Here is a 25309-nt window from a genome sequence, read left to right as displayed (position 1 = left end):
GGCATCTTTTGGTGATGATGATAGCTTTGCTCTTATTAGCATTGAAATTGGTGCGCCAGTTGGCTGCCTATTGCTCTAACGTAAGGCAGGCATCTTGAAGACATTTGGGATAGTGGCTGGCCATCTGCTTCTGGTGATAAATGCAGTGTCATCTGCATAAACGTACCTGCCAACGCGAGGTGAAGTTGGGAGATCCGCAGTATATATGTTATACAGGACAGGGCGTATTACGATCGTCTGGGATATTCCTTCCCTTATTTCTCTTCCCGTAGATAAGTCTTCTCTGATACGCACAGTGAAAGTTCTTCCTTGCAGGTAACTTGATAGCCACTTCACCACAGGTCCAGTCAGACTGAAAGTGTAGAGTTTATTTAATAGCCCAAATGCCAGATGCTGTCAAATTCTCTGGAAATATCGAGAAGTACTATATTGCAATGCCCCTTATAGTTGAAGACCGAGGTGGTCTCTTCGGCTACTCACTGCAGATATTTTGGTGTTGAATGCCCCCTCCGGAAGCCAAACAGTTATCGAGGCAGGATGTCTTCCACTCGGAAATATCGTCCGACTCGTCTTAGGAGAATCCTTTCGAAAATGTTTCTCATAGTCGGGGAAGGCTGATGGATCTCCAGTTTTTGGGATCCGTCCGATTGTTCCCCGGTTTTGGCACAAGGCTGACGATGGCGTTTCCAGTACTGAGGAAAAATCTTCTGGCGTAGAATTTTGTTATAGATCTGCGTGGTATAGAGGTCGGTTTCATATGAGAGTGCTTTGAGGACTACTGAGTTGATTCGGTCATGGCCTGGTGCTTTTCTGTTTGGCAGGTGCTTAATACACTGCCGTGCTTCTTCTGTTGTGATGGCAGCTGTGTCATCTTCAGGCGGGTCTTCTGCCGCCAGAAAGACGAGAAGCCGCCCATCCTCCACCTGAATGCGCTGATTGGATTGATGTCTTCCTCCATAGGCTGAAAGTTGGTTTCGAATACGTCACCTATTGCATTAGTCTTATTATGGGGCGCATATTTATTTATTTTCGTCTGAACATTACACATTGCTTCATGAGTAACAGTTGCATAACATATAGGCGAACAGGAATTGTGTAAACCTGTTGAATACGTATAAAAATAGAAATATAAGTTTAAAAATGAATGCAAATATATCATAAACACTGGTTGCAGTTTTTCAACCAGTAACAGACAGACGAACAGGGATTGTACAAACATGGTAAAATATGGATAAAAAAATTTTAAATTGAAAGAAGGGGTACAGATACATCACGGACACAGGTTATATATATTATCAATCCAGTGCATAACGTGTAAGGTCATGGATCTCTTGCAGCGTCCCTTAAAGTGGGTATTTAGGCATTCCAAGGCAATGTGGAAGATTGTTTGCTCTCTGGCTTCACACTTTCCACATGAATGATTTTCGGCCATTCCCGATTGTAACAGTGATTTACTGCACATTCCTTGCCCAGTGCGGATTCTGTTGAGGTTGCACTGAACCGTTCTACTCTGGTCGAAATCGGCGACTTTGTCTGTCGGGTCTTTTATGAGATTACATTTTCTGATTTGCCTTGTCAGTGTCGATGTATTGTTGAGGCGATTTTTAGTCGCGGTGAGCTGTAGTATGTCCTGTGGCAGGAGTTCTTGGCGTCTTCCTTATCTCCTCAGTGTGATTACTGGACTTTATGAATGCAGGACTTCACCGACCGAAGTGGCTGTGCGGTTAAAGGCGCTGCAGTCTGGAACCGCAAGACCGCTACGGTCGCAGGTTCGAATCCTGCCTCGGGCATGGATGTTTGTGCTGTCCTTAGGTTAGTTAGGTTTAACTAGTTCTAAGTTCTAGGGGACTAATGACCTCAGCAGTTGAGTCCCATAGTGCTCAGAGCCATTTGAACCATTTGAATTCAGGACTTCGGTGATGATTTCCGTGAAATGAGATACTTCCGTGAAATGAGATTCTTGAGGTGAAGAGGATAGGTACGAAACTCCTTGAAATGTTGCGGCAAGATGACACCACCATCCATCTGATCACCTGAGAAGATTTTATCATTATGTGTCGATGTCGATTTTTACCTGGGCTTGCACGTCTCTTAAAATTCTCTGAACCAGTCGTCTGTGTTCATTCCAATTATTTTTACTGGTGTTGAGTCATCTTGCATTCAGAGCAGGTTAGTGTCCAGTGAGTGACGGGTCGTGGAATGTGTTTAACAATTCCTGCGTGCAGGATGTCAGGTGCACCTCTGTCGTATGGGTATATGCAGACCCGTCAGGTTCAAAACGGTTCAAATGGCTCTGAGCACTATGGGACTTAACTGCTGTGTGCATCAGTACCCTAGACTTAGAACTACTTCAACCTAACTAACCTAAGGACATCACACACATCCATGCCCGAGGCAGGATTCGAACCTGCGACCGTAGCGGTCGTGCGGTTCCAGACTGTAGCGCCTAGAGGCCGGCCGAAGTGGCCGCGTGGTTCTGGCGCTGCAGTCTGGAACCGCGAGACCGCTACGGTCGCAGGTTCGAATCCTGCCTCGGGCATGGATGTGTGTGATGTCCTTAGGTTAGTTAGGTTTAACTAGTTCTAAGTTCTAGGGGACTAATGACCTCAGCAGTTGAGTCCCATAGTGCTCAGAGCCATTTTTTTTTGTAGCGCCTAGAACCGCTCGGCCACTCCGGCCGGCGGCCCGTCAGGTCCACGCACTGATGCATGTGCTCTTTCAATGGCTCGAAGTTGTATCCGTCCATTTCTGGTGGTCGTTAGAGAATTCCATTGTGGGTTTTTTACATTCAGTCACTGACAATGAAGATTTTCAATCGTATATTGTACGCCTTTTTATGAGCGATGACGGTGGTATTTCTTGCGTTCGCAGTTGGACTGTCGGTGGCGGATTTTTGCCAGTCGTTGGACTGCACGTGGAATTCTTCTTCCCGAGCGCTGGGTGTCCTTTTGCCGTTTGCTGGCATTTTTATGTACAATACATCTTCTCTAACTGGCGGGATGTTGACCTCTGCAATGGCAGCAATTTACTTTTTTAAGTTTTGACACTTCACAGTTCCGACCGTCGTGTTCTCCAGCACATTTGACACATCGCCAAGGCATTGTGCAGTGCGTAGCGACATGGTACAGTCCTTGACATCGTAAGTTGGAGTGATCCTCTTCCGGCACATAGTGATTGTACTGAGACTACCAGTACACAGAGTCTGGTCAGTTCATAGATCTTCCTGTGCTGCTCTGCGTCTGGTAGAATAGCAACGGCTAGCGTGTGCCACGCATCTTCGTTCTGTCCACTACTGTTGCAGCGAATCCTAATTCATACAGAGCTGCCTTGATGTAGTCGTTTGGCAGTGTTTGCGGAATGTCCTCGATAATAGCCTTGATGATTTTAGGCTCGACAGTCGAAAATGTGATAGTAGTACTGACCATTGTATGAAAAGGAAGATGATATAAGAGTGTGCCTAAAAAGCTCGACCATTTCTAATTCTGCTCATAAAATCCAATGAGCTCTTATATGATGTGTGCAGTAATCCACATGTGGAGCAAGGAGAGTGACCAAGTGCTTCCCAGTTTGTGCGCTGGTAAAGCATTTTTGGATACGATGAGCCGGAAGGGCATCCCATTCTTGTGGACGTTAGGTAAAACATAAACACTAGTTGGCCATGATACCTGAGGGAGAACCTTCTTGATCATCTGCACCAAACATGCACCAGGGCTGAGCGCAATGGCCAGTGCATATAACGCAGTAATGAGTGCATTGTGTTTCATCCTGTTGATAAGCGAAAAACAGCCGTAATTATGGAACAAATGGGTTTCAACACGAAGATCTGTGAACTACCTGATGGAGACACTTACCTGAAGCTCCCAAGTGACTCAATATCGAGGATAGTAAAAATGACATATGCTACCATAGGCACAGAGGCATTCGGTGCTAAACCACACTTTGCCATAGGGCGCTCGTCATCTGCGACAACGAAAACCTCCCAACCGAACCGTAACACCTGAAGCAAGTGTTCCATCAAAATGGGTTCAGTGATGCCCAATGTGCAAGAGCGTTCAAGGAAATATTAGATGTGGCAAAGCAGGGACGAGACAAGAGATTTTCTTCCCCATGTGAGATCACTATTAGACATCAATACCTTCTTCGGACTACCACCAAACTGGGTGCTGATGACCGCGCAGTTGAGCGCCCCATAAACCAAACATCATCATCATTACCACCAAAGACAGAAGATATTCTTGGCTCGAAGCCCTGCAAGCGTTCGGACGAGTGAATGCATCGGCACAAAAGATATCATTTCTCTGTTATTCGAATTATGTTTGTTTATGAGAAGATCGTGATATGCCTTTGTAAGATACATTGTTCGTTCAGCTGTGCAGGATCTTACACCGACGTCATGCACTTCAAGTCGGGAAATCGACACGTTTCAACAAGACATACCTACACGGACTGTCTGCACGGTGACCATTGTTGCAGCTTCCCTTGACACAGCGGCGCCTACAGTGGCGCGCCCGACAACTGGACACAGTAGTGGCACGACGTTGTCTTTACAGACGAGTTCCAGCTCTGCTGACTGCAGCATCACAACGGAAGTTTCAGTGTATCATGGCTCCGAACTTCAAGTCGGGAAACCGACACGTTTCAACAAGACATACCTACACGGACTGTCTGCACGGTGTAATGGTTCTTTATTTACGTGACCATTACGGCACTCCAACCCCTGTTCTCGATACCAGTAATATCGTACTACTTTTCTGCGAAGTAACAGACATATTTTTGTGACAATATTCACGTTTGGTTTTATTAATGTATAGGTACTCCGATGTATCGATATATTACAGTGATATGGTTCTTGTGTGTATTCATTCCTGTGAGACTGTCATAATCTTTGACTTACTTGTAACCGTTTTGGCGCGAATACGCACAGACCAGTCTTTGTTTCACTTTGCAGAAGTTAAGTTGTTACTTCGCTTTGTAAAAGAACAGTCAAGTCTTGTGTTTGGTTAAAGTGGAAATTAAATATATGAAGATTGATACAAAACTGTTTTCTTGATGATGTGACAATTAAGAAGAAGTATATGTGAATTTACAAGAAGTTTAATAAAAATGTGGATCGTGAACACCAAGTCAAAAATTATTTCTACCATACCATTGTTCTGATCTGGGATTGTTTGATCATTAAGAATTTCCCAAAAAATGCATTTGTTAGGTTTTTCAAATATTGTTAAAATACAGATCTGGACCTCCTAGCAGTCAAAGTGGAATCACCCTAGTATCAACAAGATGAGCCATAACAACTTGGACGAAATCTACGTGGGAATACATTCAAGATAAGTGCCAAAATTAATGACATTTTTACAGTGACTTCATTATTTCCATACTGACGATACCATCCACAGTCAAGAGCTTTGTTGTTGCCCGATAAAGCGAACATATGCTGCGTGAGCAACATTATTAATCTGATTTCTAACCTTCTTTGCAAGTGGTGGTATTGTTAGAACGGTAACCATTGTTGCAGCTTCCCTTGACACAGCGGCAGGGAGCGCTGGCAACACTGGACACAGTAGTGGCACGACGTTGTCTTCACAGACGAGTTCAAACTCTGCTGACTGCAGCATCGCGACGGAAGTTTCCATGTGTCATGGCTCCGTACTGAACAAATTTGTCTAGATTCGTCCTCGTCAAGCCCAGCACATTGCGTGATGATATGGGGTGCCATTGGGAACACAACACGATTACGTGTGGTTCGCATAGTCGCTAATTTGGACAGAAGCTGTTACATTTTGCGACTTGTTAAGGACGATCGCAGTGGCCTATCTTTCAACAAGATAACGCAAGACTACACGTTGCCCGTGCTCTCCTGACCTACCTCGATACAAAGGGTGTCAGACTTGCCTGCGCAGCTCGTTCTCCAGATCTCCCACCTGATGAAAACATCTGATCATGAGGTGCTGAGAGAATGGCATCCACCAGTCGCTAGTCACTACAACTGATGACTCTGACATCGAGCTGCAGCAGCATGTAATGCGAGCTCAATTGGACTCGATGCTGAGCCCAGTTTCTGCCAGAGGTGGCAGCTATGTGTACTAAATTTAGGACCTTGCATATCCCAAAGTTCCCTCATCTATTGTTCCTACCATAATGAATGTTCAAAATAAGTAAAATTCACTTATTTGATATCTACATCTACGTCAACACACTGTAAGCCATCTTTCAGTGTTTGGGGGAGGCTATTTGTGTACCACTGTCACTTCCCCATCTTTCCTGTTCCAATCAACACTGGTTCGCCTGAAGAACAATTGTTGTTAATCCTTCGTGTAAGCTCAAATATCTCTAATGTTACTTACATGGTTTTTGCAAGATATACCGGGTGAACAAAAAGTCAGTATAAATTTGAAAGCCGGCCGAAGTGGCCGTGCGGTTAAAGGCGCTGCAGTCTGGAACCGCAAGACCGCTACGGTCGCAGGTTCGAATCCTGCCTCGGGCATGGATGTTTGTGATGTCCTTAGGTTAGTTAGGTTTAACTAGTTCTAAGTTCTAGGGGACTAATGACCTCAGCAGTTGAGTCCCATAGTGCTCAGAGCCATTTGAACCATTTTTGAACCATAAATTTGAAAACTTAATAAACCACGGAATAATGTAGATAGAGAGGTAAAAATTGACACACATGCTTGGAATGACATGGGGTTTTATTAGAACCATCCCATATTGCTAGACGCGTGAAAGATCTCTTGCGCGCGTCGTTTGGTAATGATCGTGTGCTCAGCCACCACTCTCGTCATGCCTGGCCTCCCAGGTCCCCAGACCTCAGTTCGTGCGATTATTGGCTTTGGGGTTACCTGAAGTCGAAAGTGTATCGTGATCGACCGACATCTCTTAGGGATGCTGTAAGACAACATCCGACGGCAATGCCTCACCATAACTCCGCACATGCTTTACAGTGCTGTTCACAACATTATTCCTCGACTACAGCTATTGTTGAAGAATGATGGTGGACATATTGAGCATTTCCTGTAAAGAACATCATCTTTGCTTTGTCTGCTAATTATTGCTATTCTGATCAGATGAAGCGCCATCTGTCTGCCATTTTTTGAACTTTTGTATTTTTTTGGTTCTAATAAAACCCCATGTCATTCCAAGCATGTGTGTCAATTTGTACCTCTCTATCTACATCATTCCGTGATCTACAGTAAATTGATTTCTTAGGATGTGTGACTGCTATGTACGGATGCAGGAGGAGCTGACCACTGTTCGCGAACAGCTGAACGCGTTGATGGCCGCAGTCAGCCGTCTTCAGGCTGCTGCCTCGGAGTGTAGCGGCAGTGGGGAGTCTGGTGCGTCGCTTGGTACACCCCAGGTGTTACATGCTTCACCCACTGTCCCTGCTGTCGAGACATCTTCGCGGGTACCGGGCGCGGTTGGGCCACCCTCTCTCCAAGGGGAGTGGCGGGTTCAGCGAAGTTCACGGCGCACGAGGCGGAGGGTCAATGTGGAGGCTGGCCGTGTGGCATCGCCCGCTCTGCCTGTGAGTGGACATGTGGCTGCTCCTTCAGCAAGGTCCGACCAGGCACACGGGGGGAGGGGTTTATTAGTTGCCGGGTAGTGGCCGTGCGGTTCTAGGCGCTACAGTCTGGAACCGGGCGGCCGCTACGGTAGCAGGTTCGAATCCTGCCTCGGGCATGGTTGTGTGTGATGTCCTTAGGTTAGTTAGGTTTAAGTAGTTCTAAGTTCTAGGCGACTGATGACCTCAGAAGTTAAGTCGCATAGTGCTCAGAGCCATTTTTGTTTATTAGTTATTGGGAGCTCCAACGTTAAGCGGGTGATGGAGCCCCTTAGGGAAATAGCGGAAAGGTCGGGGAAGAAGGCCAGTGTTGACTCTGTCTGCCTGCCGGGGGGTCTCATCCGAGATGTGGAGGAGGCCCTGCCGGCGGCGATAGAGAGCACTGGGTGCACCCGACTGCAAATTGTTGCTCATGTCGGCACCAATGACTCCTGCCGTCTGGGTTCAGAGGTCATCCTCAGTTCGTACAGGCGGTTGGCGGAATTGGTGAAGGCGGAAAGCCTCGCTCGTGGGGTGGAATCAAAGCTAACTATTTGTAGTATCGTTCCCAGAACCGATCGCGGTCCTCTGGTTTGGAGCCGAGTGGAAGGCTTAAACCAGAGGCTCAGACGATTCTGCGGAGATCTGGGGTGCAAATTTCTCGACCTCCGCTATCGGGTGGAGAAATGTAGGGTCCCCCTGAATAGGTCAGGCGTGCACTACACGCTGGAAGCGGGAACAAGGGTAGCGGAGTACGTGTGGAGTGCAAATGTGGGTTTTTTAGCTTAGAGAATTCCCTCCCTAGGCCCGACAAGACGCCTCCTGAGACGCAGCAAGGTAGGAGTAGGCAAAATGCAACAGGGAATAACAATATTAATGTGCTACTGCAGCTTTACTGTATGATTAAATGATGATGGCTTCCTCTTGGGTAAAATATTCCGGAGGTAAAATAGTCCCCCATTCGGATCTCCGGGCGGGGACTATTCAAGAGGACGTCGTTATCAGGAGTAATAAAAAACTGGCATTCTACGGATCGGAGCGTGGAATGTCAGATCCCTTAATCGGGCAGGTAGGTTAGAAAATTTAAAAAGGGAAATGGATAGGTTAAAGTTAGATATAGTGGGAATTAGTGAAGTTCGGTGGCAGGAGGAACAAGACTTTTGGTCAGGTGATTACAGGGTTATAAATACAAAATCAAATAGGGGTAATGCAGGAGTAGCTTTAATAATGAATAAAAAAATAGGAGTGCGGGTTAGCTACTACAAACAGCATAGTGAACGCATTATTGTGGCCAAGATAGACACAAAGCCCATGCCTACTACAGTAGTACAAGTTTATATGCCAACTAGCTCAGCAGATGATGAAGAAATTAATGAAATGTATGACGAGATAAAAGAAATTATTCAGGTAGTGAAGGGAGACGAAAATTTAATAGTCATGGGTGACTGGAATTCGTCAGTAGGAAAAGGGAGAGAAGGAAACATAGTAGGTGAATATGGATTGGGGGGAAGAAATGAAAGAGGAAGCCGCCTTGTAGAATTTTGCACAGAGCATAACTTAATCATAGCTAACACTTGGTTCAAGAATCATAAAAGAAGGTTGAATACCTGGAAGAATCCTGGAGATACTAAAAGGTATCAGATAGATTATATAATGGTAAGACCGAGATTTAGGAACCAGGTTTTAAATTGTAAGACATTTCCAGGGGCAGACGTGGATTCTGACCACAATCTATTGGTTATGAACTGCAGATTGAAACTGAAGAAACTGCAAAAAGGTGGGAATTTAAGGAGATGGGACCTAGATAAACTGAAAGAACCAGACGTTGTAGAGAGTTTCAGGGAGAGCATAAGGGAACAATTGACAGGAATGGGGGCAAGAAATACAGTAGAAGAAGAATGGGTAGCTCTGAGGGATGAAGTAGTGAAGGCAGCAGAGGATCAAGTAGGTAAAAAGACGAGGGCTAATAGAAATTTTTGGGTAACAGAAGAAATATTGAATTTAATTGATGAAAGGAGAAAATATAAAAATGCAGTAAATGAAGCAGGCAAAAAGGAATACAAACGTCTCAAAAATGAGATCGACAGGAAGTGCAAAATGGCTAAGCAGGGATGGCTAGAGGACAAATGTAAGGACGTAGAGGCCTGTCTCACTAGGGGTAAGATAGATACTGCCTACAGGAAAATTAGAGACACCTTTGGAGAGAAGAGAACCACTTGTATGAATATCAAGAGCTCAGATGGCAACCCAGTTCTAAGCAAAGAAGGGAAGGCAGAAAGGTGGAAGGAGTATATAGAGGGCTTATACAAGGGCGATGTACTTGAGGACAATATTATGGAAATGGAAGAGGATGTAGATGAAGACGAAATGGGAGATAAGATACTGCGTGAAGAGTTTGACAGAGCACTGAAAGACCTGAGTCGAAACAAGGCCCCGGGAGTAGACAACATTCCATTGGAACTACTGATGGCCTTGGGAGAGCCAGTCATGACAAAACTCTACCATCTGGTGAGCAAGATGTATGAGACAGGCGGAATATCCTCAGACTTCAAGAAGAATATAATAATTCCAATCCCAAAGAAAGCAGGTGTTGACAGATGTGAAAATTACCGAACTATCAGTTTAATAAGTCACAGCTGCAAAATACTGACGCGAATACTTTACAGACGAATGGAAAAACTGGTAGAAGCGGACCTCGGGGAGGATCAGTTTGGATTCCGTAGAAATGTTGGAACACGTGAGGCAATACTAACCTTACGACGTATCTTAGAAGAAAGATTAAGGAAAGGCAAACCTACGTTTCTAGCATTTGTAGACTTAGAGAAAGCTTTTCACAATGTTAACTGGAATACTCTCTTTCAAATTCTGAAGGTGGCAGGGGTAAAATACAGGGAGCGAAAGGCTATTTACAATTTGTACACAAACCAGATGGCAGTTATAAGAGTCGAGGTGATTGGAAGGGAAGCAGTGGTTGGGAAAGGAGTGAGATAGGGTTGTAGCCTCTCCCCGATGTTATTCAATCTGTATATCGAGCAAGCAGTAAAGGAAACAAAAGAAAAATTCGGAGTAGGTATTAAAATTCATGGAGAAGAAGTAAAAACTTTGAGGTTCGCCGATGACATTGTAATTCTGTCAGAGACAGCAAAGGACTTGGAAGAGCAGTTGAACGGAATGGACAGTGTCTTGAAAGGAGGATATAAGATGAACATCAACAAAAGCAAAACGAGGATAATGGAATGTAGTCAAATTAAATCGGGTGATGCAGGGGGAATTAGATTAGGAAATGAGACACTTAAAGTAGCAAAGGAGTTTTGCTATTTAGGGAGTAAAATAACTGATGATGGTCGAAGTAGAGAGGATATAAAATGTAGACTGGCAATGGCAAGGAAAGCGTTTCTGAAGAAGAGAAATTTGTTAACATCGAGTATAGATTTAAGTGCCAGGAAGTCGTTTCTGAAAGTATTTGTATGGAGTGTAGCCATGTATGGAAGTGAAACATGGACGATAAATAGTTTGGACAAGAAGAGAATAGAAGCTTTCGAAATGTGGTGCTACAGAAGAATGCTGAAGATTAGATGGGTAGATCACATAACTAATGAGGAGGTACTGAATAGGATTGGGGAGAAGAGAAGTTTGTGGCACAACTTGACTAGAAGAAGGGATCAGTTGGTAGGACATGTTTTGAGGCATCAAGGGATCACAAATTTAGCATTGGAGGGCAGCGTGGAGGGTAAAAATCGTAGAGGGAGACCAAGAGATGAATACACTAAGCAGATTCCGAAGGATGTAGGTTGCAGTAGGTACTGGGAGATGAAGAAGCTTGCACAGGATAGAGTAGCATGGAGAGCTGCATCAAACCAGCCTCAGGACTGAAGACCACAACAACAATAGTAAACTGCAGGAGCGTCTATAGAAAGGTCCCAGAACTGCTCTCATTAATAAACGGTCACAACGCCCATATAGTACTAGGGACAGAAAGTTAGCTGAAACCAGACGTAAACAGTAATGAAATCCTAAGCTCAGATTGGAATGTATACCGCAGAGACAGGCTGGACAGTGAAGGGGGAGGCGTGTTTATAGCGATAAGAAGTGCAATAGTATCGAAGGAAATTGACGGAGATCCGAAATGTGAAATAATTTGGGTGAAGGTCACGGTTAGGCCGGCCGCGGTGGTCTCGTGGTTCTAGGCGCGCAGTCCGGAACCGTGCGACTGCTACGGTCGCAGGTTCGAATCCTGCCTCGGGCATGGATGTGTGTGATGTCCTTAGGTTAGTTAGGTTTAAGTAGTTCTAAGTTCTAGGGGACTGATGACCACAGCAGTTGAGTCCCATAGTGCTCAGAGCCATTTGAACCATTTTTTTGAAGGTCACGGTTAAAGCAGGCCCAGACATGGTAATTGGATGTCACTATAGGCCCCCTGGCTCAGCAGCTGTTGTGGCTGAGCACCTGAAGGATAATTTGGATAATATTTCGAGTAGATTTCCCCACCATGTTATAGTTCTGGGTGGAGATTTTAATTTGCCAGGTATAGACTGGGAGACTCAAACGTTCATAACGGGTGGCAGGGACAAAGAAGCCAGTGAAATTTTTTTAAGTGCTTTATCTGAAAACTACCTTGAGCAGTTAAACAGAGAACTGACTCGTGGCGATAACATATTAGACCTTCTGGTGACAAACAGTCCCGAACTATTTGAAACAGTTAACGCAGAACAGGGAATCAGCGATCATAAAGCGGTTACTGCATCGATGATTTCAGCCGTAAATAGAAATATTAAAAAAGATAGGAAGATTTTTCTGTTTAGCAAAAGTGACAAAAGGCAGATTACAGAGTACCTGACGGCTCAACACAAAAGTTCTGTCTCAAGTACAGATAGTGTTGAGGATCAGTGGACAAAGTTCAAAACCATCGTACAATATGCGTTAGATGAGTATGTCCCAAGCAAGATCGTAAGAGATGGAAAAGAGCCACCGTGGTACAACAACCGAGTTAGGAAACTGCTGCGGAAGCAAAGGGAACTTCACAGCAAACATAAACATAGCCAAAGCCTTGCAGACAAACAAAAATTACGCGAAGCGAAATGTGTGAGGAGGGCTATGCGAGAGGCGTTCAATGAATTCGAAAGTAAAGTTCTATGTACTGACTTGGCAGAAAATCATAAGAAATTTTGGTCTTATGTCAAAGCGGTAGGTGGCTCAAAACAAAATGTCCAGACACTCTGTGACCAAAATGGTACTGAAACAGAGGATGACAGACTAAAGGCCGAAATACTAAATGTCTTTTTCCAAAGCTGTTTCACAGAGGAAGACTGCACTGTAGTTCCTTCTCTAGAGTGTCGCACAGATGATAAAATGGTAGATATCGAAATAGACGACATAGGGATAGAGAAACAATTAAAATCGCTCAAAAGAGGAAAGGCCGCTGGACCTGATGGGATACCAGTTCGATTTTACATAGAGTACGCGAAGGAACTTGCCCCTCTTCTTGCAGCGGTGTACCGTAGGTCTCTAGAAGAGCGTAGCGTTCCAAAGGATTGGAAAAGGGCACAGGTCATCCCCGTTTTCAAGAAGGGACGTCGAACAGATGTGCAGAACTTTGGAACACGTATTATATTCGAGTATAATGACTTTTCTGGAGACTAGAAATCTACTCTGTAGGAATCAGCATGGGTTTCGAAAAAGACGGTCGTGTGAAACCTAGCTCGCGCTATTCGTCCACGAGACTCAGAGAGCCATAGACACGGGTTCACAGGTAGATGCCGTGTTTCTTGACTTCCGCAAGGCGTTCGATACAGTTCCCCACAGTCGTTTAAGAACAAAGTAAGAGCATATGGACTATCAGACCAATTGTGTGATTGGATTGAAGAGTTCCTAGATAACAGAACGCAGCATGTCATCCTCAATGGAGAGAAGTCTTCCGAAGTAAGTGTGATTTCAGGTGTGCCGCAGGGGAATGTCATAGGACCGTTGCTATTCACAATATACATAAATGACCTTGTGGATGACATCGGAAGTTCACTGAGGCTTTTTGCAGATGATGCTGTGGTGTATCGAGAGGTTGTAACAATGGAAAATTGTACTGAAATGCAGGAGGATCTGCAGCGAATAGACGCATGGTGCAGGTAGTGGCAATTGAGTCTCCATGTAGACAAGTGTAACGTGCTGCGAATACATAGAAAGATAGTTCCCTTATCATTTAACTACAAAATAGCAGGTCAGCAACTGGAAGCAGTTAATTCCATAAATTATCTGGGAGTACGCATTAGGAGTGATTTAAAATGGAATGATCATATAAAGTTGATCGTCGGTAAAGCGGATGCCAGACTGAGATTCATTGGAAGAATCCTAAGGAAATGCAATCCGAAAACAAAGGAAGTAGGTTACAGTACGCTTGTTCGCCCACTGCCTGAATACTGCTCAACAGTGTGGGATCCGTACCAGATAGGATTGACAGAAGAGATAGAGAAGAGCCAACGGAGAGCAGCGCGCTTCGTTACAGGATCATTTAATAATGGCGAAAGCGTTACGGAGATGATAGATAAACTCCATTGGAAGACTCTGCAGGAGAGACGCTCAGTAGCTCGGTACGGGCTTTTGTTAAGGTTTCAAGAACATACCTTCACCGAAGAGTCAAGCAGTACGAGTATATTGCTCCCTCCTACGTATATCTCGCGAAGAGACCATGAGGATAAAATCAGAGAGATTAGAGCCCACACAGAAGCATACCGACAATCCTTCTTTCCACGAACAATACGAGACTGGAATAGAAGGGAGAAAAAGAGAGGTTGTCTGATATTGTCACTAAGTTGTATTCGAGGATTGACTTGACTATTCTTGCCCATACGCTATCTTCTCCCATTGTGTTTTCCAGTTTTCGGACTATGAGCTCTCTTTCTAATAGGTCAAAGGCTTTGGTAAAGTCTATGAACACTGTGTAGAACATTTGTTTCTTTTGTAGCGCATCATGGATGTTGTTTAGAAGAAGCCCGACTGCCGTAAGTGTTGATCTTCCAGATCTGAAACCCATTTGTCGTTCTGGGAGATGACTGTCCACAGAGGCTTGGATTTTTTGTGTTATGATCTTTGAAAACGTCTTGAATTGAGTATTTTCCAGTGCTATACCTCTGTACTTGTTTGGGTCCATTGGGTCTCCTCTACCTTTGTAGAGAACTTTTAATGTCGAGTGTCTCCATTGTGTCGGAATTCTTCCAAGTTCCAGGCATTTGTTAAACAGTTTGGTCCATATGTGTTGGAGGGCCTCTTTTGCATCTTTTATATGTTCATTATATATATTATCAGGTCCTGCTGCTTTCTTGTTCTTCAGTGCTTTTATTACTTCTTTCACGTCATCTTCATTTAGGGGTTCCCATGTATTGTCTTTTTCCTTAGTTTGATGTTGTTTCTCTTTCTTTGGGGGTGTTTTGAGTCCTCGTTTGTTCAGTATCTTACTGAAGTGGTCTTCCCATTCCTTCAGGTCTATATTTGGTGTATGAGCCATTTTTCTTGGTCTTACTGCTATGTATGGGTCTTTCTCTGCTTCATCCGCTTCTCTTTTTGCCTCTCTTTCTATGTATTCTTTTTTCTTCTCTTCTATTAGTTTTTTGTAGATTCTTCTTTCTTCTGCGTACAGTTTGTGTGTTTCCTCGTCATGCTGGTTTCTTAGTCTGTGGAGGGTTCTTAGAACAGTGTTCCTTTTGCTGTAGCATTCAGCATCGAACCATCTTTTGGCCGTCCTTGTTTTGGGGATTGTTTGTATCACTGAATTTTTTTAGGATGTCCTCTATTTGGTCTGTTGCTTTTTCAAGGTCTCCTTCCTCTATGAAAGTTTCTATTTGCGTTAATTGTTCTTGCTGGTTTGTTAATTTTTCTATATCAATTTTTCTTTGTGTGATTTGGTGGGTCTTTCTTGCTGGCGGTGACGTGACGATGTTTATTTTTATCTTCATTGGAATGTGCTTTCGTATAGGAGTAATGGAGTCATGCCATATTGGTTGAATACTTCCTTCTATGTCTCCTCTTGTTAATGCGATATCAATGGTGCTCTTCCCATTGTGGCATATGTATGTAGGTATCTGTCTATCGTTAAGTAGGGTGAAACCATCTTCTTCTAGGGTTTCAACGACTAGTTTTGTTTTATAGTTTTCTGTGTCTATTCTGCAGTTGAGATCGCCTGCAATAATGACGGGTTTGCTGTTGCATTGTTTGATGAGTGTGACTATTTCGTCAATTATTTCTACAGCATTTGTGAGCGGTTTAAAATAGGCTGCAATTATATTTATGTTTGCCGCTTCTATTAGCATACTATTTTCTTGTTTTATGATTTTTTTGGTGGGCGTCATCCAGGGTTTCAGTAGGATAGATATTCCTCCCATGGGTCGTCCTCTTTCTCCCTTCTTTGCCATTAGGTGATAATTATAGAAATCTTTATGTTGCCAGCTGTCTATCAGGAAGGTTTCTGTTAGAATTGCAAGGTCCGAGTTTTGCAGAATGTCTGTTGGTGTTAGGTTAAGAGCACTTTTTACTCCCTCTGTATTCCACAAGACTGCTTTTATTTCTTGCTCTTCTGGTTTTCTTCTTAGTTTAGTTGAGCTCTGCTCCCTCTTCCAGTGATCGTCTTGGGAAACGAAATCGACGTACTTTTATGTTTTCTGGCCAGAATTCTGGTTCTTGTGTGACTTGTAGCTTTTCAAACGGAATGCCTACTTTGAAGGCTTTTTTGTCGCCCAGTGTGCGCAGTTCTTCACATTCTAGTTGTCCCAGTATTCCGTTCTTGTTAAGGTATTTCACTACTGTAGCAGTTGTGGTGGTTCTCTTTAAGTTACCGATGTATAGCCATGCTGTTGTTTCTGCTGCTTGCATTTCTTCGTCTTTTTTGGTACCCCTTATGGTTTTATAATTACTCTGGTTTCTTCTGTACCAGCTCCTCCCTGCCACAGTACTCCAAGTTGGTTCCTCTAGTTCATTAACCTGATTTCGGGTTTTATTATGTAGCTCATCTGCATTGACTGGTAGCTGATTTTGTTGCTGGAGCAGAGGATTTCTGTATATTGACGTTCCTTCTGGTTTAACTCTGTTGTTGTATTTAGTTTGTATGTTGTTTCCATCAGATTTGGTTTTCTCTGCGTCTAGGTGGCTTTCCTTTTCTAGAGTTTTCTTTATTTGCTCTTGTATTAATATCCCTAGTTGGTTTTTTAGGAAATCAGTTATCTCCTCCACTTTATGCCTCAGTTCTCCCATTTCCGTCTTATTTCCGTCTTTTTTTGCTTTTTCCAGAAAGCTACCCACACCGATGTCTCTGTTGAAGTTCTTCTCAGATCCTGTAGCTGTCTCTTCCGTCTGTCTCTGTCTGCTATGTGCTGTTTCCTGCGTTTCACCAATAGATGTCGCCACGTGACTAGCAGTCCACTGTCCGCTATGTGCTGTTTCCTGTGTTTCGCCAATAGATGTCGCTACGTGCCCAGCAGGCCACTGTCCGCTATGAGCTGTTTCCTGAGTTTCTCCAATAGATGTCGCTAGTTGTCCACCAGTGCAGCTGTCTTCTCCTGCGCTCGTCTCTTGTTGGATGTTCCTAACCTCTCTTATAGGATTCCTATTTTCCACCTTATTTGCTTTTGTTTCGTTTTTCAAATATTGTAAACATTTTCTTATTTCACTCACCGCCTCTAGTAAGTCGTTCTTCATTTCCTTCTTCATATATCCTCCTTCTTCTGCCACTTTTCCGATCATCACAAGAGCGTTCTCAATACGATACACTGCACTGTCCGCCATCTTGTCGCCATGGAGTCTTACAGGGTGACCCAATGAGCCCTTTGCTGTACATTCTTGCCACTGAAGAAGTACTCCGAATTGGAGAAAATGAAGAAGATGTGTATGTATATGCATACGCTGACGACATAGCCGTAGGATCAACAGATATACAGAAGCTGCAGAGAATCATTGAGAAAATAGACAGATGGTGCAGTGAACACAAACTACACATAAACATAACAAAGACAGAAATGGTAATTTTCAGAAAAGGAGGCAAAACACCCAAGAATGCGGAAATCAGTATCAGAGGACAAAAAATAAAAATCTCATCAGACTTTAAATACCTAGGAGTGACATTGCAACCAACAGCCAAATGCTTCACAAAACATACAACAGAACGCGCAGCCCAAGCAATAATAGCAATACAGGACATCAAAAACATCCGCCTACTCAGTCTAGAAACAGCCATGAAATTATTCAACACAAAAATCTTACCAATCCTGGCCTATGGGATGGAGGTTATATGGGACCACCTGACAGAAAAAAATCTGGAAACACTAGAAAAGGTAAAATCGACCTATCTAAAAAGAGCACTAGGTCTCTCAAAGACAACAAGATCTAGACTAGTGTACCTGCTAGCGAGAGAGACATTCCTAATTGAAGACATCAGACTTCGATATATGATGCCACACACCAGGGCTTCCAGAAAGCAACTGAAGATCATGGAGGACAAACGAGAAAAAATATGGCCGGAGTTTTATGGCACCGAAGCAATGACGAACCGCTCATGGACAGCACCAAACTTCGAACAGCGACATGTCGTAACTAGACTTTCTATTCACGGCTTTCATCATCTAATCTGCAAAAACAAAACTTATCACGACCCAACCGCAACATGTGTATGTGAACTGTGTAACGAAGCCTGTGAACGATATCACATAGAACTGTGCAGTAAAAGAGTGAAATCGATAAATGAATATGCAAAAATGTAAAATGTAAATGTAAAATGTTAAGCAAAGTAACTGTATATGGCTATTTGGCTGCAATTTTATTAAAAAAAATAATAGAAGGGAGAACCGATAGAGGTACTCAGGGTACCCTCCGCCACACACCGTCAGGTGGCTTGCGGAGTATGGATGTAGATGTAGATGTAGATTTATTCAGTTTTCAAATTTATACTGACTTTTTGATAACCCGGTACATTTGAGGAAACAATATATTGCTCGACTGTTCTAGGAACATATGCTGTCGGAATTTTAACAGTAAATCACACCATGATGCAGAACGCCTCTCTTGGAGCATCTGCCACTGGAGCTGACTGAGATTTTGATCTTACTAAATGAATAGGCCGTGAACCGCTCTGATTTTCTTTGGATCTTCTCTATTCCCTCTATCAACCGTATCTAGTGCAGATCGCAGACTGGCGAGCAGTATTTAACCATTAGTCGATGGAGGGTTTTGTAAGAAATCTCCTTTTTGGGTAGACTGCATTTCCTAAGAATCCTTCTAATGAATCTCAGTCTGGCATTTGCCTTAACTACAATTAGTTTTATGTGGTCGTTCCACTTTAAACATTTCATATGTATAGACCTAGTCCTAGATGTTTTATGGATATAACTACAGGGTGTTTATAAATGAATATCGTGGTTGTAACGCTTTATAATATTTATTATATTAAACTTAGAGTTATAAATGATGTGTCAAATGAAAGAGCAACTCAACAGTTTTACCAAGAACCTTATAAATATTCAATGTGAACACCATTTGTACACGGCACACATCAAGTCTATAGCCGAGTTCTTCACAAACGTTGATAAGTGTGTCTTCAGTGATTGTAGCAACAGCTGCTTCACTCCGGTTTCTTAATTCAGGGAGGTCTGCTGGTAGCGGTAGCACGTACACACGATCCTTGATAAAGCCCCAAAGGAAAAAATCGCATGGCGTTAGGTCGGGTGAACGTGGAGGCCATGCAAAGCAAGACATGTCATTGGGCCCCTTGCGGCCTATCCAGCGCTTGGGTACAGTGAAGTTCAACCAATTGCGCAGAAACACTGCGTGCTACGCATGCGCACTGGTACCAAACACAACTGTTTGAGTTGCTCTTTCATTTGACATATTTATAACTGTAAGTTTAATGTAATAAATATTGTAAAGCATTAAAACCCCGATATTCATTTATAAACACCCTGTATTTCCAGCGATTGTCCTGGAACCACGTAGTCATACGATAATGGGTCTTATGCCTGTTTATGTTGAGTGTCAACTGCCAATCCTTGCACCAATACTAATCCTCTGCTGGTCTTTCTGCATTGCCCTTCAGTTTTCTAGAATTGTGACTTCACTGTATAAAACAGCATCCATAGAGAGACAGTGCCAGTACGGGCAGGAATTTCGCTGACATCAACATCAGTATTCTCAGAATTGCTGACATCACCATCAGCTCCTTCCCTGAAATTTCAGACGCCAGCATCTGTCTCTCGGGTAATGACATTATTCCCGGAATTCTCTCCCCTTTCCCCATATGGGGGAATAGTCCACAGCGCAAAGAGCCCCTAATCCAATGCTGAACCAGGACGCAGAATTGTTACACTAGGTATAGTAGCAGCCTTCTACATCCAGGTTTTTGGTATGCCAAGAAATTAGGATGAATACAGCAAGACAATGAGTGGATACTACTGTAATTGTCGAACGTGAATTGATTATATATACCCACAAGGTGGGGCAGTTAAAACTGTTTGTGGAAGTATCTGGGACACTACAACCCATATGAAAAGAAGTTTGTAATAAAAGTTATTCGTCTCGAAAGAGGGACATCCAATGAGAAGTAAATTCGACCCCGCAGGGGGTGGGAGAAGGATCAACTTTGAAATCTTCGAGAGGACCTCCAATTTTTACTGCGGATTCGGATTCTCTAGGGAAAAATGCGTAGCTTCTGTATGGAACAGTTTTATCGTTGTGTGACAGATGGCGCTATAAACGATGCAAATCAAAATGGGTTATCATCTGTTGAAATATTATAGTATCTCAGGAAATTACCCAACAGATTAGGATTCAAGGATGGTAGAAGGACAGTGTTCTTCTCATAACACGTTATGGTGTCCACAGGTGGTGCCGAAGTATTAAAGCGGTTGGAACAGGTCATTGGTCTGTTTATCAGTGTAGTAACAACTACATTTAGCGTTACCCAGGGACAATGACATGAACGTAGTAGTGTTTTGTTCCCTTCAGGTTGCTTTTTTAATGTGAATCCCCTGCGTCTCACCATCAAGGTGTTTAGTTTAGGTGAGTCCCCTTGCCTCTCACCATTGGGATGCTCGTTTCAGGTGAGTCCCCTTACCCTTCACCATTGAGGTGCTTGTTTTAGGTGAGACCTCTTGCCTCCCACCATCGAGGTGCTTGTCTTAGGTAAGTGCCGTTGCCTCTCACCATCGGGGTGTTTGTTTTAGGCGAATCTCCTTGTCCCACACCATCGGGCTGCTTGTCTTAGGAGCTTCCCCTTACCTCTGACAAATCTTCATATTTTCCTGAAGCAAATGTTCTAAATAGTGCCCTTTTGCTTCAATACGCATTTTACCCTATTTTTAAAAGACAATCCTACACTTAAGTGTCGCTTCGCTAATGTTTGCACATTCAGTGATAATTCGCTGCTGCATATTTGCAGGGGTTCCTGGTACCCGCATGTACCATTTCTTTTTTAGCGTTTCCCACAGCAAAAACTCGGGAGGCGTCAAATTGGGTGAACGCGCAGACCACTCATGAGGACCTCCTCGTCCAATCCATCGACCAGGATAGTGTCGATTCAGAACTTCGCGAGATATCCATGAATAATGCGCTGGACAGCCATCGTGTTGAACGCACGTATCCATTCTTGTTTGAAGTGGGACGTCTGCCAGTAGTATTGATAAAAAATCATCTAAAAAGTCGCCATACATTCGGCCACTGACATTCCCGTCTATGAAGTATGGGCCAATTATCCAGGTACGTTGTACACCGCCGGCCGCTGTAGCCGAGCGGTTCTAGGCGCATCAGTCCGGAACCGTGCTGCTGCTGCGGTCGCACCTCAGATATTAAGTCCCATAGTGCTTAGAGCCATTTGAACCTTTTTTTTTTTTTTTTTTTTTTTGCACACCTCACCAAACACTGACACTCCAGGGCCGTTTAAGATCGACATGCCTTAACCAATGGGGATTCTTCACTGCCCAATAATGCATATTACGCCGATTAACGTGATCACGATTCGTAAACGTTGCTACATCTGAGAAATGTACCTATGAATGAAAATCATCACTGGCTGCTAGTTGTTGTTGCATCAAATTGAAAAGATCAAGCGGCTTTGAAAGTCGCCCCCATGTAGGGATTGATGCAGCAACAGGTGATATGGATGGTATTTGTGTTCATATGCTGTGCGCACAACACTTCGTCGTGAAATGCCTGCATCCCTGCCATATGCCACGAACTAATGTGAAGATATGCAGCAGTTACAGTTAAAACATCCGCTGTGGCAATTCGTTCGACGCAGGCCGTGGACATGTGAGTAAACACTTCCAGTTCCAGTAACCAGTTGGATAACACTGCGAAATGTCGTTAGAGAAGGAATATTCTTCTCAGGGAACAGGTTCCCATACCGTCGCATACCGCGCTAAATGCCTACTTGACGCAAAGTACGACGTAATGATACGAGGCGCATCCAGAAAGTAAGTTCCCAATGTTGTCCAGGAGAGGCACCACAGGACATTTTAATTTCCACTGTCTATACTTTTAGAAGTAAATTCATAAAACTTTATCAGCATGACCAGGAAGGATTCAGGATTCACACGCGTGGCAGCGGAAGTTCAAAAACATAACAAAATAATTTTTTTACATGTGAAATTTCATCATTTTTTCACTTATTATTGGCTGCATTTGTTGCTATAGGTACACTTTTCTTCATAAGTAAGAGAGACTGTTAGATGCATTTTGCGCAGCATACAAACTATACTTACAGGTGTCTGAAACTCTAGAATCTATTTAATTTATGAAAAAATGAATGAGCTGTTACGTTTTAAACTTTATGTTTAGAAAAAATTAAATTTTGTAGTTAATTATCTCAATTTTTACCGCAGTTTTCAATAGATTTGGAAAATTCTAGAGTTTCATACACCTGTAAGTATGGTTTGCATGCTGTGCAAAATTCATCAAAGAATCTCTCTTACTTGTGAAGAAAAATGTACCTATAGCAACAAATGCAGCCAACAGTAAGTGAAAAAATGATGAAATTTCATGTCTAAAAAAAATTATTTTGTTATGTTTTTGCACTTCCACTGCTATGAATGTGAATCCTGAATCCTTCCTGGTCATGATGACAAAGTTTTATGAATTTATTTGTAAAAGTATAGACAGTAGAAAATAAAATGTCCTGCAGTGCCTCTCCTGCTCCAAGTCGGCCCGTTTGACGTCCTACCCCCTTAACTTAGACGTATTTAGCCGGGAAAATTGTGTATGCGTAACTGGTGTATGACGTGACAACCAAATGCCACCCTGACAGGTCCCTCCTAGTGCCAGCATCGCGGCAGTGGTTTCTTTAATTCGTTCTCCCGCCGCCTGCAAGCTTCGGTCAGTGATGAGGTACCAATACACAAAACATAGAAATTCATCGTAAGCTCTGTCAGGTCTACGAGCAGAATACCATTAGCAAACAAATGGTGCGTCGCTGATGCAGGCTTTCCGAAGGTCCTCAAGGTGTCCGTGATGAAGAACGCAGTGGGCGACCGTCCCTCATCAATGAGCACCTGGTTGAGCTGGTGCGGCAGCGCATCCTGGAGAACCGTCGCTTCACGATTACGGAGCTCAGTTGCCATTTTCCGCACATATCGCAATTTTTGTTGCATTAAATTGTCGCTAAGTACTTGCTGTTCAAGCTGGGTGTGTCAGGTGGGTGCCGAAAAACCTGACATCCGAGCACAAAACGTAACGCCTTGGAGCAGCACTGACATTTCTGCAGCAGTATCGCGGCGACGGCGACGAGTTCCTCGACAAGATCGTCACGGGCGACGGGACGTAGATTTCTCACTTGTCCTCGGAAACCGAGCAGCAGTCAATGCATTGGCATTACAGAGGATCACCGGTCAGGACGAAATTCAAAGAGTCTCTGTCGGGGCAGAAAGCGATGTGCTCGGTCTTCTGGGACAGGAAGGGCATTCTGCTTATTGACTTCCTGCCCAGAGGTGAAACAGTGAATGCTGACCGTTACTGTGAAACAATGTGGAAACTGCGACGTGCCATTCAGCACAAGAGGCGTGGAATACTTACTGTAGTAGTTGTGCTGCTCCATGACAATTCTCGTCCCCATGCGTCTCAGCGCACAGCTGCTGTTTCGCACAAATTCGCCTGGGAGCTGTTTGATCATCCAGCATACAGTCCTATCTTGTCCCAGCGATTTTCATATTTTCTTGCACCTCAATAAATTCCTGTCCTCCGGCCACCGCTTTGACAACGACGAAGAGCTGAGGGTGACTGTCATATGCTGGGTCCATTCACAGGCGGCAGACTTCTGCGACACAGGAATACAAAAGTTGATCCCACGAATGACAAGTATTTCATTTCTTTTGGTGAATATGTCGAAAAATAGCTCATACATTGCTGTACCTGTTGCCAATGAAGTTTTTCATGTAACTATGTAGATAAAATAGGGAATAAGAAATAGGGAAACTTAATTTCTGAATGAGCCTCATATGTACTCTCTGTGCAATCGACAACATCGTTGAAAAACATTGGGAGACGTGTTTGCAGTTGGAATGTTTGCAGTAAAGTGAAAGGCGACCGCTTCGTGCCGCTATTTCCTTGTACGTCGTTCGCAGTACGGTCGCAGTCAATCTTGACACAATGAAACTACACATTTTCACGTAGAGATGTTGCACATACAGCGTGAGGCCGACCACGGCCTGCGATGCATGTTCCCCGTCCGTACATCACAGACGATTATTTGAATGGTACAAAATGTATTTGCAGACAATGGTTAACATATCGAAAATTCCCCTATCTCTTTTCAACTGTTTGTAGCCCAGCTTGATTTTTGTTGATTTCGGCGCCATTGTTCCATATGAAAGTTACATTTTTTTCCAGAGAATTTATTTATTTATTTATTTATTGTTCCGTGGGACCACATTTAGGATAAGTCTCCATGGTCATGGAACGAGTCAATACATGAAATTATAACACGATTGTAGAAACAGATAAAATGAAATATAAGAAACATATTCAGGCGACAAGTCGTTAGTTTAAATAAAGAAAATCAAGAATGTAACACTGGAATTTGCTTAATTTTTTAGCTCTTCCAGGAGCTCCTCGACAGAATAGAAGGAGTGAGCCATGAGGAAACTCTTCAGTTTAGACTTAAAAGTGTTTGGGCTACTGCTAAGATTTTTGAGTTCTTGTGGTAGCTTATTGAAAATGGATGCAGCAGAATACTGCACTCCTTTCTGCACAAGAGTCAAGGAAGTGCATTCCACATGCAGATTTGATTTCTGCCTAGTATTAACTGAGTGAAAGCTGCTAACTCTTGGGAATAAGCTAATATTGCTAACAACAAACGACATTAAAGAAAATACATACTGTGAGGGCAATGTCAAAATTCCCAGACTATTGAATAGGGGTCGACAAGAGGTTTTCGAACTTACACCATACATGGCTCGAACAGCCCGTTTTTGAGCCAAAAATACCCTTTTTGAATCAGAAGAATTACCGCAAAAAATAATACCATATGACATAAGCGTATGAAAATATGCGAAGTATACTACTTTTCGTGTTGAAATGTCACTTATTTCAGATACTGTTCTAATGGTAAATAAAGCGGCATTTAGTTTCTGAACAAGATCCTGAACATGGGCTTTCCACAACAGCTTACTATCTATCCGTACGCCTAGGAACTTGAACTGTTCCGTCTCGCTTATAACATGCCCATTCTGTCTGATTAAAATGTCAGTTCTTGTTGAATTGTGAGTTAGAAACTGTAAAAACTGAGTCTTACTGTGATTTAGCATCAAATTATTT

This window comes from Schistocerca nitens, chromosome 3, assembly GCF_023898315.1.
Source record: "Schistocerca nitens isolate TAMUIC-IGC-003100 chromosome 3, iqSchNite1.1, whole genome shotgun sequence".
Taxonomy (NCBI): Eukaryota; Metazoa; Arthropoda; class Insecta; order Orthoptera; family Acrididae; genus Schistocerca; species Schistocerca nitens.
The sequence above is the reverse complement of the archived record's forward strand: the minus strand, read 5'-3'. Positions refer to the sequence as shown.